Source organism: Saimiri boliviensis, chromosome 9 (assembly GCF_048565385.1).
Source record: "Saimiri boliviensis isolate mSaiBol1 chromosome 9, mSaiBol1.pri, whole genome shotgun sequence".
Taxonomy (NCBI): domain Eukaryota; kingdom Metazoa; phylum Chordata; class Mammalia; order Primates; family Cebidae; genus Saimiri; species Saimiri boliviensis.
In genome coordinates this window covers 63,173,456-63,188,734 of record NC_133457.1, presented here as the reverse complement: position 1 = coordinate 63,188,734, position 15,279 = coordinate 63,173,456, and the positions used below count along the sequence as shown (strand labels likewise).

The 15,279-nt window shown below is 43.8% G+C and overlaps 1 protein-coding gene across 3 annotated transcripts in view; it reads right to left on the bottom strand.

Annotated features, from left to right (window-relative positions):
- Nucleotides 1-15,279, bottom strand: part of CTDSPL (CTD small phosphatase like) — a 129,086-nt gene that overhangs the window by 40,753 nt on the left and 73,054 nt on the right. The window lies entirely within an intron of this gene.

Here is a 15,279-nt window from a genome sequence, read left to right as displayed (position 1 = left end):
CCACATACCATGCCTGGGTGGGTCAGAGGTGCTCAGAGGAGAGGCTGCAGGCAAAGGACCATGCTTAGGGTTAATGGGAAAATCGCCAGTGCAGGAAATGACTTCAGTCCACAGGATAACTGTTGGAGTTATCTCTTCTCCCAAAAAGCAATTCTGGCACAACTCCTCTTCTTGTGCACTTACGAGTGATTTGTGTAACACCTTTCCTCCCAAGAGATCACAAAACCTTTGCTGAATGTTTTCGGGGTACTCTTCTGCCAGCAGCAAAACTAAGTGCATTCAGATGGAAATTCTGAAAAAGCACTGAAAAGCTGTTATTCCAGCAACTCCGCAGATATGAATGGTTTCTAGTCTGGGTTTGGGCAAATGGCCCAGTAAGTATGAATTTAAGATCCGTACTTACTAAAGATGAGCTTCAGAACCATAAATCTCTGGGAAAGCTGGCTGCTTTTATCTGCCTCAAGCATCCTTGGGTGCATGTCACAGAGCACCAGCCATCTCATTTTAGGCATCTCATTTCAAAGGCAGTCCAGGCCATTGGGACCGCAAGGCATGCGGGCTTCCTAAGTGGCAGTGTGAGAAGAGATAATAACCACTGTTTACTGAGGGCCAGCCCTCTAGGCCCCAGTACTCACAAACCTCATCTCACATGCTCCTACAGACCTAGGTGTTACTGTTTCCATCTTCCTGCTGAGAAAATACAACTATTGAGAAAATACGGCAGGACTATGTCGGTTCCTTTGCCGGATTCAAACCCAAGGGGGCCTGTTTCGGAAGTGTGTGATTTCCCCATGTGCCATGATGAATACAATCTTGAAACAATTTCGGTTAGATTAAGAAGGGGGGAACATGCCAACTAGGGAGAGAAAAGCATTGCAATAAACTTGTATTTAATATAAATGATTCTTTAAACCATTTCATTGTTACTCTGGGTGTTTTAATTTTTATGCCACACTCAGATAATTTAGTCAGGGGAAGAAAACAAATTCCTGGCTGATAGCACATTCCTCTGCAAGTAAACAAGCTATTTGTTCAAGTCTCAGAGACACTGAGCAGTCTCCAGAAAGCACCTTCCCGGGTCCTGTTTTCATCCTTGGATCACATGGATCTTCCCCATAACTAACCAGCTAATTAACAAATGAACTTACATACTACAAAAAATCATCAACCTGGAGCCAGTACACGACTCATAATTTCCACCACATGACTACTTACTCTACAGAAGCTACACACAGCTACTGGAGCCAGTCAGTCCGCTGAGCGCCTGGGAGGCCAACAGGGAAAGGGCAGCTTACCCAGGTGTTCCTTTCTTTGTATAAAGAGTGAAGCAGCCAAAGTGGTCTCATTTTCTTCGCTGTGGGAGGTTCCAGGATTCTTCCTTTCAAATAAGATTAGTTCTAGGGCCTGCAGGAACCTCCTAGAGGTTCAGTGGCTAATTTGCTCATCACTCTTGGATTGGTGTAGAACTCTCAAAATCAGGAGTGGTGGGAAGGGTAAATGGAAGGATTTCCTTAGGACCAGCACTGGCCTCACCCACCCTCAGCATTCAATTGCTCCTGAATAGGGCTCCAGACATGAGCGCTCTGGACTAATAATCCTCCTGCCTTCAAGCCCCAGCTGCTACTTCTCCCTCAGCTATCATCCAGAAGGTCCTTGGTTTGCTCACAAACTGGTAAGAGAATTTTGGTCGACACATAAAATAAAAATTCACAGTTTAATGGACAAATGTTGACATTATAACATTAGATCAAATAGTTAAACATTTATTATATATCTGATTTGATCATAATTAAGCAAAGCAAACTAAAACAGATTATAATTGAGAAAAGATTTGCAAGAAATATGTCAAAAGGCTAACAGTAATTGTCAGACTATGAGTGTTTACATTTCTTCCACATTTTCCAAATGTTTTCTGGTCATTATGTATTGCTCTAACAACGGGGGGGTGAGAGTAAACAGTCTTTTGACCTGTGTTTCGGCAACTTTGTGCTATTTCTAAACCATACCCTTCTTCTACCCCTCAACCTTCAAGCTAACTCCTATGCTTCTACACTCCAAACCTGTGGGGCAAACCAGGCAACAGCAGTGTTCTCAGCCTTGCAGAAGTAACGTGGCTACTGCCACGGCCCACAGCCACTCCTGGTCTGTGATATCAACCAGACTGCACATACCCACCTCAAAACCAGAGGAGGCCCATGTGAAAAGGTACCAAAGAAGTGTCCTTTCCCCAGGAGAATGCTCCTACTGGCTTTGTCATCTGGCCTCCGTGCCCCACCGCTCACCCTCCCCGCTGCTTACATACAAAAGGGGTCTTGCCGCTTCTCTGCTTTGACTAAGATTTTACCTGTCACCACCTTTCCTGGCTTGCCCCTTTAGATGTTTCCACTGTTAAGACACATGAGAGGTCTCCTAGTGGCCCAGGTATCCAAGAGCAAGGTCTTTTAGGATATTAAAGATAGTTTAATGCATACATCTCCCCATAATATTGGTTTTAAGAAATTACTTTGGAAGAGCAAAGGAGGGAGTATATTCCATAACGATTTTCAGGTTTAAAAATCAGACTTAGGAGGAGGAAGTCATCAAAAGTCATTCCAGAGCTTTCCGTCAGTTTTCCCTGATAACCTCCGCTATCCAAACCCAGAACCTGCCCACCTCACTCCCCGCATTTCCCCACTTCTCAGAGCATCCTGCTCTTCAGAGCCTGGCTGGAAGCCAACGGCACCCAGGAAGTCTTCACCAACCACCCCGTGGAGTGATTTTGTTCTTTGGCCGCTAACTCCCAAATGAATGTGTGTATGACTGAGCTGTGTCTTCAGGCCAGGCCAGTTCATCCACCTGTCTGCCAGACATCTCCTCTGGATGCCTCTGACTCAGCATGTCTAAATGGGGCTCACCACTCCCCTCTGCACTCAGGTACCAATCTCCTAAGCTAAACATCTATCGCCCTCCTTCTCTCACTAAGTTGTTGGTTCTGACATCCTAATCGGTTCTTAAATCTGTCCTTAGCAACTCCTTGACCCTGCTGTATCCTGGCTCAGGTCCTCATCATTCTGTCCCTGGACCACTGTGGTAGCTTCTTGACCTGTTTCCCTGATGTTGATTTTGCATCCCATAATTCTTGACATGATAGGTAAAGCCCATTGAGTTAGAAGAACGTATGGTGATTATGAATGTGGGTGATTACGAATTATGAATCTGATGCCAACTTGCCTGGGTGCAAAATCTGGCTCCACCAGGAATAATACAGGACCTGGACAAGGTGTGTGACTTCTTTGTGCCTCAGTTTCTTTATCTGTAAAATGGGGATAATAAATACCCATCTTATAGGTTTGTTGTGAGGATTAAATGAGTTATTATGAAGTACTCAGGATAGTGCCTAGAATAGAGCAAGCACTCTCTATATATATTTTTGTTTTTTCAAAGACAGGGTCTTACTCTGTCGCCCAGGCTGGAGTACAGTGGTACAATCTTGGCTCACTGCAACCTCCACCCATCGGGCTCCAGACATGCTCCCACCTCAGTCTCCCAAGTAGCTGGGACTACAGTTATGTGTCACCACGCCCACCCAATTTTTCTATTTTTAGTAGAGATGGGGTTTTGCTGTGTTGCCCAGGCAGGTCTTGAACTCCTGAGGCTCAAGTGATTTACCTCCCAAAGTGCTGGGATTACAGTTGTGAGCCACCACAACCGGCCTATACATTTTAGCTTTTATTATTATAGTCTCAAAAAAGCTTTTGCTTCATAAATGAATGGGGGTTCTCTAGGAACGCTGGATCAAAGGCTGGATTCTGCAGGCATACATTTTTTGCTCTGATATCTGACAACTAGGAGACACAACTCACTATAACGGATCTTGGTTATATAAACTGTAACTTCGAAAGCAAAACTAGAAAAATCTCAGGAAGTGATTCTAATCAATTGCTCTAAAAATTAGATATAGACATGGGGAAGGAAAAGGGAGGGGTTGAGTGTCCCAGTGAGCTCTGCTGGGGGCGGTTGTCTCTTAGGAAAAGGACAATGCTTTCAAGCGGAGGGCAGGAAGCATACACTCTCCCTCCCAGTCCCCTGACTGAATTCCCTCTGGGGCGGAAGCTTAGCTCTCTTCTGCTGAGCATTCTGCCTGCTGGGTGTGCATCTCATTCCAGGGACTTCTTGCCTCAAGCTGTACATCGAAAAGGAGCACCGAGGAGGCCCATGCAAGGAGGACCACAGAGGCGGCTAGCTGACCAAGCAGTCTCCCCTGCCAGGTCTGCCAATAGGCAACTACATGCTGCCATTTCCCAAGGCTCAACCCAGGGCCAGCCTGCTTAGAAGGACCACCCTTCTTTTCCTCCTAATCCCTGCCAATGAAAACATGCCGTGCGGTTGTAGCTCATTCTTGTAATCCCAGCACTTTGGGAGGCCGAGGTGGGTGGATCACCTGAGGTTAGGAGTTTGAGACCAGCCTGGGCAACATGGTGAAATGCTGTCTCTACTAAAAATACAAAAATTAGTGGGGTGTGGTGGAGGGCATCCTTAATCTCAGACACTCAGGAGGCTGAGGCGCAAGAATCGCTTGAATCTAGGAGGCGGAAGTTGCGGTGAGCTGAGATCATAGCACTGCACTCCAGCTTGGGCAACAGAGCGAGGCTCTGTCTTAAAAAAAGAAAGAAAGAAAGGAAAGAAAGAAAGAAAGAAAGAAAGAAAGCAAGCATGCCGATAGCTGGTCCCAGCACACAAAGATGCCATTGGCACAGATACCCCAAGAGTGAGTAAAGGGAAATCCTTGATAGAGGTAGATGAGGTAGACTTAACTTTCTCCATTCCTCTGAGCAAACCTGGGTGTAGCAGAAACCCTGGAGAGGGTTGTGAAGAGCTGGAGATGTGTGACAAAGGCCTTACTCCTGGTCCCTGTGTATCCACAGGAGGGACAGGGTGACACGTGACTCTGTTTTCCTGGATATGCCCTTGGAGTGAATGCTTCTGCCAAGGCCCCTGGCCCTGGTGTCATTGCAGCCCAGCAAATTAAGACCCTCCTAGGGGCTGGGGACCTCCCTACCGGGCTTGAGAGGGTCTATGAATGGGGCAGCTTACAGTGCACATATAGACAGCTACCTTCCTCTCTAACAAGATGGGAAGCCTCCATAGGGAGCCCCCCAAATGCCTCCCTGGTCTCTCTAGGTAGAGTGCTAGCCCAGCAGCAAAAACCAGTATCTTCAAAGCACCTGTTACAGATGGGGACTGTAGTGGACACCTGACATTTTTTGCCTGCCAGAATCCATTACCCTTCTTTCTAGTAAAAGTTCCTCTATATTCCTCTGGAGGACCACTCTCACCCTACCAATGTTCTGTCCTTTATCAAGGCCTGGCCAATCAGAGCCACGTGACTGGCTTAGGGATGGGCACATGACCCACCCTGGGCCAAAGACTCTACAAGGATTCATGCAAGCTGTGTTGGAAGAGATGTTCTCCTGTTTCTGGGTTTCTTAACACGGCAGGACGTAAGCCTGGAGTTACTGGTAGCCATCTTTGCACCTGGTAAGAAATACCTACCTGAGCATGAAGCCAAAACCAAGAAAAAAGGAGCTGAGTTACAAAGTGGGGCAGACTTCTGATGACATTGTCTGAGGACTTGGTTTTATTAAAACCAGGCCCTTCTGGAATTTTCAGTTACGTAGGAAAACAAATTCCCTTTTGCTCTTAAGCCAGTATATGGGTTTATGTGATTTGAAATAAAAAAGATTATCTCTGAAAATGTAAGCTTCAATGCTAGGTGGTACAGAAACACTGACCAACAGCATAGGCAGGTGTCCGACCTCATGAACCCCATATCTAGCAGGAGAGACGTTTGAATACGTACTTCTGATACACAATGAGTCTTGTTAGCATGGGACGGTGCAGGGCACTCTTGGGGACCAAAGAAGAGCATATAGCCCAGACTGGAGACTATGAGTAAGGAAGGGTATAAAAATGGCTTTTGTTTTTTTGAAACAGAGTATGGCTCTGTCACCTAGGCTGGAGTGCAGTGGCGCGATCCTGGCTCACTGCAACCTCTACCTCCTGGGTTCAAACGATTCTCCTGCCTCAGCCTCCTGAGTAACTGGGACTACTGGCGCACACCACCATGCCTGGCTAATTTTTGTATTTTTAGTAGAGATGGGGTTCTACCATATTGGCCAGGCTGGTCTCAAACTCCTGACCTTGTGATCCACCCGCCTCAGCCTCCCAAAGTGCTGGGATTACAGGCGTGAGCCACCATGCCCGGCCCAGAAATGGCTTCTTGAAAGAAACTGAGCTGAAAGTTTCGTGAATTTTTTTGTGGTGGGAGGAGCAGGTAAGTAGGGTAACAGCAATGCGTAAAAGGCCTGGTGTGAGAAAGAGCACGAAACATTCAAGAAATCAAAGGAGTGGCACGGAGTATGAGATGGGAAGGACGGCAGCAAGGGCCTAGCAAACCACGGAGTGAGTTTGGATTTCACGCTATGGAAGAGGGGAATGACAGAACAGATGTGTACCATGAAGGTCACTGTCTCAGTTCAGTAATTAAAACTACTGAGTTTACATTTTAATTTATGACTAATGTAGACTATTAACCCGTATCCAAGATCTACGATATTTGCAAAGCACACATGTGGAGATCTCAGCTCACTGCAAACTCCGCCTCCTGGGTTCAGGCAATTCTCCTGCCTCAGCCTCCTGAGTAGCTGGGACTACAGGTGCACACCACCACACCTGGCTCATTTTTTGTATTTTTAGTAGAAATGGGTTTTCACCATGTTAGCCAGGATGGTCTCGATCTCCTGACCTCATGATCTGCCTGCCTCGGCCTCCCAAAGTGCTGGGATTACAGGCATGAGCTACCGTGCCTGGCCGGAATTTTTTATCTAGAAATTGAGTTTAAATATAAGTTACACGGAAAGAAAACAGGCTTTGGAATTACATTTGGGTTCAAGTGCCAGCCCTGCCACTTGTTAGCTGGTGTCACCTCACCTGCCTCAGTAGTAACAATAATACAGGAATGATAATCCCTACCCCACAGCACTGTTGTATGGGCATGTATGTTTGTGTAAGAGAGAAAATCTACCAGCAGCTTCAAACATAACAAAAAACTGTGACTGTGAACAACAGTGAACACTGAGAATTTAGCTTGTATCCAGACAACAGTCCTCACAAAAACAGCCTGGCTTTATGGAAAAACATGTAGGCAGATCCATTTTGCCTTTGGTTATGTGAAGTCTAAACTTAGAACATTAAGTAGTTCTTTAAAACTTTACCTCCTATCCAGTAGAGGTTTCTCTGCATAATAATAACAGTGATGATAGAAACTAAACAAAAAGCAGCTCCACGTGTGGGACTTAAAACAAACCTCAGGACTCACGTGTTTTCCATGAAATCTCACATTAAATATGGTTAGAAAGAAAATGCTGTAATTAAAAACATGAAATGTTCAGGGGAAAGTCCACTGAAGTTGACAGCGGGGCCTGGTCCTTCAGTGGCCCAAGAGGACCGGTCGAAAGAACTACCCAACAGATGTTTACGTTTACACCCACAGATGGAGGCACAGCGGGGTCTACGACCAGTTCATGTCATAGGCTGAGGGGGCATTTCTCTTGTACTTCCTGACCTAACTGGTTCCCTTCAGTAGCCAGAAGTCGAAATGTTGACCCCAAACAGCCAGCATTTCCTAATTAGTGTGCTATCTGCCCATGCCATATAAGCATTGAGCTTGTATTCATTTCAATCTGGTTTAGATTCACAATATGGGGAGGCTTTGGAACTATCCTTCAGCCCTGGCTTTAGGACCCAAACCTCTGAGGTCTGCACTGATTCAGAGCATCATAGACTCACAATCATGAGCACACCCACCCACCCACACACATACACAGCTTCCTTCTCTCCTTATCTGTGATCTGACCGAAAACTCCCAGGACGTCACACACCTCTATACAATCAAAGGAGTTCCGGACAAAGATCAGAGCAGCTGGAATGTAGGTGGAAATGTTTGCTGCTCACTAGGAATCCATCCCTAATCATTCAAATTTCTCCTCAAGTGAAGAAACTACATCTTGGTAACTACAGAAAACAATGGATTGCTTTTCATTTTTGTGGTGCCGAGCCAGCCTCTCACAACATAAACGTGCCGGTACAGGGGCCAGATCCCTGAAGACCTAACATGACACAGTTTTCAGAAGAAAACTGACTTAACACTGACAAAGATTCTTTGCTTGACCAAACTTCAGTCAGACTCCTGAACTTCGAGGTCCACCTGCGTGCGTACTTCCTTGTAAAATCCAAATTTAGCAAGATCCCTGCTACGTCAGTTTAGCAAGAATCCCCCATCCTCTATATCTGACTGCTCTGGATATCCTTACCCTCCACCGTCTCCCAGGTGACGTCTGATCTACCCTGGCCTGTCTTCATCAAGAATCCTGCTAGTTCAGTGCCTCATTCCATTTAGCGTGGCTGTAACAGAACACTTGAAACTGGGTAATTTATAAAGAAACGAAGTTTATTTGGTTCATGCTTCTGGAGGTTGAGAATTCCAAGACTGGGCAGCGCAGCTGGCAAGGGTCTCGCGCTGCTTCAACTCACGGCAGAAAGCACAAACTGAAACGGGTGTGCACAAAAGGAGGGCAAACACGCTTTGTAACAACCTACTCTCAAGGTAACTAATCCAGTCCCACAAGAGCGAGAACTCACTCGGGCCAGATGGCATTAACCTCCTCACGAGGGATCTGCCCCTGGGACCCAGGCAGCTCCCGTCAGACCCCACCTCCCAACACCACTGCGCTGGCCACTGCACTCCAGTATGAGTTCTGGTGCGGACAACCCACCTCGAAAGCGCAGCAGTCGGTTTAGCCAGAAACTCCCCCACCTCCCATGTTTCTTCTTTGTAATTTTCTTTCTCTTTTCTTTTTAAATTGATTTCTAAAATTTTCTTTTCCATGAATGCATTCTTTTCTTTCTTTCTTTTATTTATTTATTTATTTATTTATTTATTTATTTATTTATTTATTTAATCTTCTTAGCAATTTTCTGCCCCGTGACTTCCACTCTGCTCCTTGGCTGTGAGTACTCACTTGTCCATGCTGTATTCAGAACTGAGCCTGGTTTTGCACTGGGGTCTCTTTCCCTCTACTGCAACAGTTTTCAATAAAATCTGCTTTTGCTGTTCGAACTACTGCTCAGGTCTGGTTTTCTCTGACAACACACCAAGTGTACTGCTAGTGAGTCAAGGCGTCAAAGCCTGCCCTCAAACTAGCTTCTCTGTCATCGTAAGAGCAGAATTAAGATGGTAATCCATCACAGATATACCTGGTTTGAGTATCTGCAACAGAACATTAAACATATGCCAAGCATCAGTGGGGACACCAATGCTGTTAATGCTACAAAACTGAACACTGAAATTGTCTAAGTAAAGGTTATTTCTTCACCTGTGGGAATGTCAGAGCCATTACAACCCTGAAGAGATCAGAGTAGATCTAATTCACTACTATATTATTATGGAAAAAGCTAAACACCTTTTTTTTTTAAGCGGGGGAGGGAGGAATTCTTCCTGAAGGCCAGGGACATTTAAATGAATGCGCCATTTCTTCTCTTTGAGAATTGGGCTGTAATCTCTGGAATGCATCCCAGGGCCGTGGTTTGGAACGGGTGTCTAACAGGAAATTCTGGGCAGTCTACGCATACATTACATTCCTTTCCCACCCTGAAAGAGCGGTCAACAAACACAACTTCCCTCTGTTGGAATAAAAGGGGCAGTGCTGGGAGCGTTAAGAGGCCAGGGCACAGACTGCACAGAGTTCAAAAGCAGATGTGGCTGCTGAGAATCCAAACATCCTTTTCTTCTAGAAAAGAGACCCAGTCACTAAAAGAGTCACCTTTTGAGCTATCCAGTCAGCCCTTATCCTATTTCCACGTGATAAATTTCCCTAGGGGATTCCTACCGGACACTCTAGAAAAGAAATGTACCTTTGAAAGCTCGTTTTCTCACTGCAGTATTGGCAGTAGTCCCTCCAGCAGTGACAAACCAAGGGAGGAAGCAAGGCCGATGGCTTAACACTGGCCAGGAGGAATTCTGCTGTTATCTCACATGATGGTAGGTGTGTTTCCCCATTCACTGTGGGTTCATAACAGGCCACATTTGTTGAGTGCCTTATTTGTGTGTGCGAGAATTAACTATTCCAGAGTAGGAATAGTTAATAAAATCAGCACATAGCAACTGGAGAGAACACTGTGCATCACAGTATGGGGTTCAAGGCCCGAACAGCCTGACTCCAGGGCCCCCAGCTTTCCCACTGCCCCTCCCTACCTTTTCCTGGCACTTTTGTAGGTTGCGGTCTAATTTCCATAGAGAAACTCTGAATCTGAGGCCCAGTGCTGCCTGCCATCACTCCAAATGCCATGTCTGAAAACCACCCCAGAACGAACCAGTAATACAGGATAGCCTTATTAGATGAAGTCAGACAAGGTCCCACCACACCTGAAATGTACCCAGGCCACCAAGCTCTTACTAATTCAGCTTCTGAGGACAGACCCTCTGCTGGAAATGCCCTTCCTTGCCTCAGCACTTCCCTAAACCCCTGTGACCAAGGTCACATAGCTTCTAAGCAGCAGGGCTGGACATAAACCAGATTTGTGTGAGTCTAGAATCTGAGCCCTTAGGCATCACCGCACAGAGTCTGTTTATCACATTTGGAGCCAAAATAAGTAACAGAACAAAGGATGTGAACAGATAATGCGCTTAAGAGGAAGTAAAGGTTAAAATTTAACAGTAATCAAATAAAAGAAGTTTAAATAAGGCCCCATTTTTTTTAACCTATTAAATAAGCAGAAATGATAAAAACATATAGGCGATGGTGAGATTTTGATGGCACAGGCCCATTCATTCACACATTACTTGTCACTCTGTAAACTGGGACAACTCATTCGAAAAGCAGGTGAGTAATGTGTCAAAGACTATTAAGTATTCATGCAAACTTAGTAAATAAAATCAGCACATAGCCACTGGAGACAGCACTGCGCAGCCATAAGAGACCATCATTACGAAGACATGCCGAGAAGTGTCTGGTCGGTATTAGACGAAGCATCTCAGGCACAGGCACACATACCCTATGTCTGTACGTGGGTAACGAATGTCTGTGCAAGCTCTGGAGGGTACGCTCCAGGGGTATAGGGACCTTACTTATCTTGTTCATATCTGAGTCCCTAGGACCTAGAAACATGTTGGTATAAAACAGGCCTCTAATAATAGATGTTTACTGAGTGAATGACTATATGGACGGAAACACAGAACAATGAAAATGACTGACATATTCAAAAGGAATAGCTCCTGTTATCCTTCCCTCCAGCAGTGACAGTTCAAAGGGCACCACAGCAGAGATAGTTCAAAGGGCACCCCTTTCCCAGGAATCCCTCACCCACTGCAAGCCTCCCTCCTCCAAGTAGTTTGAACCTATACCATCCATATATGGCCAACCCCCTATTTGGGGAACCCAACTCACAGCTCCCTGCTACGTTTAGCAAAGATGGTAACTCTTGCTTCCCATAAAATAATTCATGTTTAAGTTTTCGGAAGGAGAGATTATGTAAAATATACCAACATGTTGAGTGTGGCTATTTCTGGATCGCAGGGCTGAGGTGATTATACTTTTCTATTATTTTTAAATTTGTATAATCTATGTCATATTTATTATGGGAAAAATCTAGTAAGTATTCAAAAGTGTTTGTTTCTACCTAATAAAATATATGTAAACATTTTCACATATCATGAGATATCTCTGTGCAATTCTTTTTTTTTTTTCTACTTCATTATCTATGCAGTTATTTTTTTTTTTTTAAAAAAGAGACTGCCCAGGCTGGAGTATGTGGTGCAATCATGGCTCACTGCAGTCTTTACTTCCTGGGCTCAAGCCATCCTCTTACCTCAGCCTCCTGAATAGCTAGGACTAAAGGCATATGCCACTGTTCCTGGCTAATATTTAAAAAAATTTTTTGTAGATACGAGGTTTCCCTATGTTGCCCAGACTGTTCTGTAAGTCCTGGCTTCAAGCAGTTCTCCCGCTTCAGGCTCCCAAAGTGCTGGGATTACAGGCCTGAGCCACCACACCTGGCTACAATCTCATTCTGATTTATTTCATTGTATTCCACCATATGGATGTGTACTGTGCCATAATTAAACTAACTCTGGACATTTATGCTGTTTCCTTTTAAAATATATGTCACAGCAAATGCTGCAATTTGTTTGTAACAGTAATACTAGAAGCGATCTAGTTGTCTATCACTATGAGACAAAATAAAATATATAGTACATCCAGTGTAGAATATTATACAAGCGTTACAAAGAAGGATGCAGCTCCATATGTGTTCATAATAGTTAATACTTATCTTAATGTAAGACGTGTCAAGTACTATTCTATATACTTTAGATACAGTGACTCATTTAATATTTATAGTTATCCTATGCCTGTGGGAAGGGACTATTACATCCATTTTACAGATGAAGAACTTAAGGCCCAGAGAAGTTAATAAACTTGCCCAAGATGACTTAGCTAGTAAAGAATAGCATCTGTTCAAACCCAGTGGTCTGTGCTCTCAGCCTCTGCACTATATGGCCTGCTGAGAATGCAGCGCACTCTGAGAGACAGCAGATGAGAAAAGCAAGGTGCATACAGTAGATTGCTAGGCCCATGTAGCATGCTACCATTAACCTCTAAATAGAAAATTGAATAAAATTTTAAAACACATGTATGTGTATAATCTTATATGGGTAAAGAGTGTCTCTGGAAATATTTGTAACTAACTGGGAGAGAAATTGGGAAAACAGAAGACAGAATTGGAAGGGAGAGAAGGAGAATGATTTTTCCCTCTAATCCTTTTTATATCTTTTGAATTCTATATCATGTATTAAAATAATAATTCTGTATCATCCATTATTCTAAACTCTAAAAATAATACTGCAGTGAACATAATCTCTTTTTTTTTTTTTTTTTTTGAGATGGAGTGTCTCGCTCTGTTACCCAGGCTGGAGTGGCACGGTTTTGGGTCACTGTAACCTCCACCTCCCAGGCTCAAGCAGTTCTCCTGCTTCAGCCTCCTAAGTAGCTGGGATTACAGGCGCCTGCCACCACATATGGCTAATTTTTTTTTTGTATTTTTAGTAGAGACAGGGTTTTACCATGTTGGCCATGCTGGTCTTGAACTCCTGACCTCAACTAATCTGCACACCTCCACCTTCCAAAGAGTTGGGATTATAGGCGTGAGCCACGGCGCCCAGCCAGTGCACATAATCTTCATATGCATGTCAGATTATCCCCTTAGAAGCAATTTCTAGACATGTAATAGCTGGGACCAAAGTCTTTGACAAAAATGGCAAGACTTTTGATACCTATGGACAATCTGCCATCTAGAAATGCAGGAAAAGTGTGTACTCCCACCCGTGGGGTGTTCCACTAAAGCTGTGCCAATAGGAGCACTAAAGCCAAGACAGAGACTTAATGGCCTTTGCCAATCTGAAAGGTGAAAACGGCAACTCAGTGCTGTTTTAATTTGCGTTTCTTTGACTGACATTGTAGTGCTACATCTCTTGTATGTTTTTTGGATGTTTCTATTTCTTCTTTTGAGAATTGTGCTTACATACTTTTTTTTGCCCATTTTTCTATTTTTTTTTCCTTTGATTTATAAGAGTTCCTTTGTCATATGTTAGAAATTTAATCCCCTGACTGCTCTGTATGTTGGAAATATTGTCTCAGTTTGTTTTAGGCCTTTTACTTTTGTTTATAGTTGTTACGGATGTGCAGAAGTTTTAAGTTTTTAGGACGTCGCATCTAATAATCTTTTAAAAACTGGTTCCTCCCACTCTAATATGATATACTATTTTTTTATATTTGCTTCTAGTAACTATATTTTAAAGTCAACATTTACCTGTTTGGGGTTTGTCCTGGTACACGGAAAGACATATGAATCTGCCCTTTTCTCCAAAAGATTAATCAAATATCCTAATATTTGCTGAACAAGTTATCCTCATACAGTGATGTGGGCATCCTGTTCTAGTCTATCCTGTTCTCTTCCATTGCATTCTCCTGCTTGTGCCAGTAAAACACAGCTTTGCTACTATAGATTTATTGTTTTATGTTTAATAGTACTAGTCTCCCTTTTATTTTTTTCCCAAAAATTTCTTGGCTAGTCTAACACTTTACACTTACAAGTGAATGTTAGAGTCACTTTATCAAGTCCTAAAAAATACCATTGGAACTTAGTTCTATTCAACTTGTAAAATATACATCTACTAATTCTTATTAATTAGCGTTAAGGCACTTAAATAAAAGTTAAAATGAAAAAGTAAAAAAAAAAAAAAAAGCTATAGTTTAGACCTAAAAACTGTGCCAAGATTAAGAGTGGCCTTCTTTATCAGATTAAAATTGACTTTTTTTTTTTTTTTTTGAGACGGAGTTTCGCTCTTGTTACCCGGGCTGGAGTGCAATGGCGCAATCTCGGCTCACTGCAACCTCCGTCTCCTGGGTTCAAGCAATTCTACTGCCTCAGCCTCCCGAGTAGCTGGGACTACAGGCGTGCACCACCATGCCCAGCTAATTTTTGTATTTTTAGTAGAGACGGGGTTTCACCATGTTGACCAGGATGGTCTCGATCTCTTGACCTCGTGATCCACCCACCTCCCAAAGTGCTGGGATTATAGGCGTGAGCCACTGCGCCCGGCCTAAAATTGACTATTATTACTCCAAAATGTTTTATGTAAGCACCATGGTAACCACAAAGAAAATACCTAGAAGAGAGAAAAGAAAATGAGAAAGGAATCAAAGCATGTCACTACAAAAAAAAAAAAAAAAAAAAATGAACCACATAGGAAGGCAGTGAGGAAAGGACAAAAGGACTGCAAGAAAAACAGAAAACAGTTAACAAAATGACAACAGTAAGTGCTTTCCTATCATAATGATTTTAAGCACAAATGGATTAAACTCCCCAATCAAAAGACATAGAGGAGACTGGGTGTGATGGCTCACATCTATAATCCTAGTGCTTTGGGAGGCTGAGGCTGAGGCAAGAGGCTCACGTGAGGCCAGGACTTTGAGATCAGCCCGGGAAACACAGTGAGATCCCATCTCTTCAAAAACTAAAAGAGTTGGCTGGTTGTAATGGCATATGCCTGTAGTCTCGACTACCTGAGAGGCTGAGGTGGGAGGATTGCTTGAGCCCAGGAGTTCAAGGTTGCAATGAGCTGTGACTGCACCACTGCACTCCAGCCTGGGTGACATAGTGAAACCTTGTCTCAAAGGAAAAGAA